We start from the raw sequence: 5,061 nt of genomic DNA, 5'->3' as shown, positions 1-5,061 counted from the left end.
TTAAAATGATTGTGGATGTCACAGGTAACCAGTACAGTTCCTGTACAATAGGAGTGATTTGGTTACTAACTGTAATGTATAAAGGGGTTTATGTGAAATATATAAAAGAGCGTTACATTAATCTAATCTACTTGGAATGATTTAATGTAGAAAAAGTTTTTCTGTTTCTTCTTTACATTAAAATGGACAAATTCTTTCAGTGTTCCTCAAATGATAAAATGTGACTTTAGAGATATTATTGATGTGAGGAACAAAGCTGAGGTCAGAGTCGACTATTACACCCAGATTTCTAACCTGTATCCCAGCTCATTGTGTTCAGGTCCACACTTTATTTCTCACTGATGGTAACATCTCATTTCACTATAAATCAAACATTTCATCATTTCTCTTCCAGTCTGTGTGACTGTAATCTGACAGAGGAAAGCTGTAGAGTTCTGTCCTCAGTTCTCATCTCAAACTCCTCCAGTCTGAGAGAACTGGACCTGAGTAACAATGAACTGCAGGATTCAGGAGTGAAGCTGCTCTCTGATGGACTGAAGAATCCACACTGTACACTGGAGATACTGAGGTACACACACACACACACACACACACACACACACACACACACACACACACACACACACACACACACACACACAGACACACACACACAGACACACACACACACACACACAGACACACACACACACACACACACACACACACACACACACACACACACACACACACACACACACACACACACAAACACACACACACAATACTACTCCTATTTACAGTGTTATCTGTCCTCATGGAGCTGCTACCATTTTATAGACCTGTTCCTGTTGTTCAATGGGAGCAAAACTATTCCTGAAAATGTTTGTAACACAAAGTAAAAGTGTGTACAATGTACACAGATCTACACACTGAACACACTGTAATGAAGCAGTAAAGGACAGTGTGTAAATGTGTAAATGTTCTCCAGCAGAACTCCCCAGAGCTGCTGAACACACTGTATGAACATCTCTCTGCTAGAAATAAAGAGACGTGTTTGTTCAGAGTGACGTCTCTGTTATTATCTTCTTACAGAAAGTTAAATACATCTCAGTCTCATATGAGCTGAGACACATGGATCTGTCCAAGAGCAGTCCAAGTTTATACACAGATGTTCATGTTATATTTGTATCCTGATATTAGAACCTTGTGTTCAGGTCCACACTTTACTTCTCACTGATGGAAACACCTCAATTTTCTATCAGACAAATAAATCAAACACTCCATCATTTCTCTTCCAGTCTGTGTTTCTGTTATCTGACAGAGGAAAGCTGTAGAGTTCTGTCCTCAGTTCTCATCTCAAACTCCTCCAGTCTGAGAGAACTGAACCTGAGTGGCAATAAACTGCAGGATTCAGGAGTGAAGCTGCTCTCTGATGGACTGAAGGATCCACACTGTACACTGGAGATACTGAGGTACGCACACACACACACACACACACACACACACACACACACACACACACACACACACACACACACACACACACAGAGTTTTAATAAACACTACAACATCCAGTTCTCCTCTGTGGTAACTGTAACTGTAGTGATCTGATATATTGTCATTGTTGTGTGTGTGAGATGGAGAGTAAATGTACTGTATATAAAGATTTTGTGTAGTTCATGTTTTCAATACTAAACCTGAGTGTGTTAAGTGTGAGAAGGTTTTCTTTCTTGCAGGATGCAGGACTGCAGTATTACAGATAAAGGTTGTGCTGCTCTGGCTTCAGCTCTGAGGTCAAACTCCTCATCACACCTGAGAGAACTGAATCTGTACAATAATTATCCAGGAGAATCAGGAGTGAAGCTGCTCTCTGATCTACTGAAGGATCCACACTGTAAACTGGAGACAATACAGTGAGTTACTGACTTACTGTCTCTTTACTGTATGATATTGTGTAATATTCACTGTGTGCTGTAAAATGTCACATCTAATGTGTGTGTTTATGCTTCTGTTGTTCATAAGTAATGTGTTTAAATGTGTCTGTAATTCTGTCCTGTTGTGTTTTTCAGCATTAATGATAAGACACTCACCAGGTCTGGTGTATGACAGGAGTCTCTCCTCAGACCTTTTTTCCAGGATAAAGCAGTTATGGTGGTGAAGCGTTAGAACACGTCCCACATTTCCAGCAGTTTGGGAGCTGAATCATTCATATTCAGATGTAGACATGGGCGTAAATCCCACGGGAGATGCCCCCCCCCCCCCCACACACACACACACATACATCTGACGATTGCCCCCCAACAAAAAATTCTTAAAAAATATCGCACTCTCTATTATGAAAAATATAAGTATGTATACCTAAATAATTGTGTAAGTAGAAAAAAAACCCACAAAAACTGCATTTAGAAACAGTTGAGTCCCCCCCCCCCTTCCTCACAGTGGTTTGACCCACTGCCTGCTTTCCCAGTACATCTCACCTACTCTGCACACACGAGTCAGAAGCCTGTTGCACAAAAGTAGAATTAAGACATTCAGGATAAATGATTGAGCTGAGCTCAATGAATCCAACACAAGTGCTTCCAGGCTTAATTGGTTGCACAAAGACGAAGCCAGGATGAGCAGACACAGATTCATCAAGCCAGGTGAAACCAATCGTGGATATGTGCACGCTCACGGCTCATTAAAACAGACCCGCCACCGATCACAGATTCACTGATTCGCCATGGCAACTAGAGCGGCGTTTCCCCATCGGAGGCACAAATCCTCATGGAGGCACACATGGAGGTAAAAGACACAATTAAGAAGAAAAGCAAGACCACCACAGTGATAAAGCAAAGAGAAAAAGCGTGGCAAAGTATTGCAGACGCCTGAATGCGTAAGTAGTGCACAATTACACACTCACCGCTCTGCTGAAACATCACAATTACACACTCACCGCTCTGCTGAAACATCACAATTAAACACTCACCGCTCTGCTGAAACATCACAATTACACACTCACCGCTCTGCTGAAACATCACAATTACACACTCACCGCTCTGCTGAAACATCACAATTAAACACTCACCGCTCTGCTGAAACATCACAATTACACACTCACCGCTCTGCTGAAACATCACAATTACACACTCACCGCTCTGCTGAAACATCACAATTACACACTCACCGCTCTGCTGAAACATCACAATTACAATCCAAATAATCTCCAAAAACGCAGTTGTACTCTGATTATGAAACAGTTGAATTTTTAATTGAAATGGACTGCAGATATGAGTGAAGTTGTGTACAGTAACTCCATCACACTGAATAAGGCTTTGATAAAGGATCAAAGCCTTATATTATTACTACACTACATTATTACTACATTACATTATTACTACATTACATTATTACTACATTACATTATTACTACACTACATTATTACTACATTACATTATTACTACACTACATTATTACTACATTACATTATTACTACATTACATTATTATTACATTACATTATTACTACATTACATTATTACTACACTACATTATTACTACATTACATTATTATTACATTACATTATTACTACATTACATTATTATTACATTACATTATTACTACATTACATTATTACTACACTACATTATTACTACATTACATTATTATTACATTACATTATTACTACATTACATTATTACTACACTACATTATTATTACATTACATTATTACTACATTACATTATTACTACACTACATTATTACTATGCTCACCAGTACGGTTTAATCTTAGCCATTGTACTCTGTTGTCCACTGATTTTTCTGTGTGTTCTCCTGCTTTGATTAATGTAAAGCTGCTTTGAAAGAATGAAACAATTGTGAAAAGCGCTATATTAATAAAATAAAATTGAAGTGAATAAATAGATGAGCTAATAATAATATTCACTTTAATTTATATAGCACCCTTCAAAGGACCCAAGCTCGCTTGCTCACTGACTCCATTGAATGTTCTTGTGTGATAAAGAAAATGTCTCTTTTGGTATGTGCGTGGCATGTGTGTGTGTGTGTGTGTGTGTGTGTGTGTGTGTGTGTGTGTGTGTGTGTGTGTGATGTAGATTAAACATGACCGGGCCAAAATGGTCCACTTTTTACATCATGGCTGTGTCAAGAATATCGCTGTGTTTATGAGGTAGTAATGATGAGATTTTGTGTTGTCAGGTGAATTCTCTGGTGAGTTGCTGGGTGAACCCCAGGAAGAACAGCATGCCTATAACCACGCCCATGTCAGGACTAGGGCCAGAGTTGAAATGACCTTTGGCCTCCTGAAGGCACGCTTTCACTGCCTTCACAAATTAAGGGTCAGCCCTGTGAGGGCATGTGACATTACTGTGGCTTGTGCTGTCCTCCACAATGTGGCCTGCCTGAGGAAGGAAAGGGCCCCCAGAGTGCCACCAGCCATGGACTGGGACAATCCAGCAATCTTCCCTGATGATACCCCTGTGGTCGGCTGCTGAGGGACCAATATGTGTTGAATTATTTTATTTAGAATGTGTGCTTTCAATTTTGGTTAAATATGTCCTGTGCTGGCAGAGGAATTTAGGGGTTTTTTGTGTTCTAATAGAAGCTTGCAGGGAGAACTGCAAACAGACTGCATCCGTTTATTTGGCTGTTCAGTTGATGTGTATGGATTTGTCCTGTTTATTTCAGTGTGCAGACATGCAGGTTATATACAGACCTCTGAATGTGTGTTTATCCTTTTGTTGTATAATATGCTTTGATTCTGTGCTTTCCATCTTGTAGAGTCACTGTGTTTCCAAAGGAGCTGATGGTTTACCTGCTTTGTTTTATCCTTATTCAGTAAAGAAACATAATGTTACATGTTGTGTTTTTATATTTATATGGAATGTGTATATTATATGAGTATTAGGGCCACACTGAGGAAGAAGGAAAAAGTCATACATTTATGAGGCTGGTTCTTTCTGTGGAAAAGATGCATATTCTATCTACTGTCCTGATACTTATGACAATGTGATGCTGATGTGCCAAAAGATTAAGTATGTTCTTGTTTGTGAAACCATACTGAAGAAGAATTCCATGAA

The 5,061-nt window shown here is 39.3% G+C and overlaps 1 long non-coding RNA gene and 1 pseudogene across 1 annotated transcript; both read left to right on the top strand.

The window, feature by feature from the left end:
- LOC125141202 overlaps positions 1–1,869 on the top strand; it is an 8,087-nt pseudogene extending 6,218 nt beyond the window's left edge.
- A 489-nt stretch (positions 1,870–2,358) lies between these two features.
- LOC113651662 lies at positions 2,359–4,838 on the top strand. Its single transcript, XR_003442721.2, has 2 exons — positions 2,359–2,857; positions 4,181–4,838. It is a non-coding gene; the product is annotated as an uncharacterized LOC113651662 (long non-coding RNA).
- The last annotated feature ends 223 nt before the right edge of the window (positions 4,839–5,061 follow it).

The sequence above is a fragment of the Tachysurus fulvidraco genome, chromosome 5 (genome assembly GCF_022655615.1).
Source record: "Tachysurus fulvidraco isolate hzauxx_2018 chromosome 5, HZAU_PFXX_2.0, whole genome shotgun sequence".
Classification (NCBI taxonomy): Eukaryota; Metazoa; Chordata; class Actinopteri; order Siluriformes; family Bagridae; genus Tachysurus; species Tachysurus fulvidraco.
This window is presented reverse-complemented; position numbering and strand designations above follow the sequence as displayed.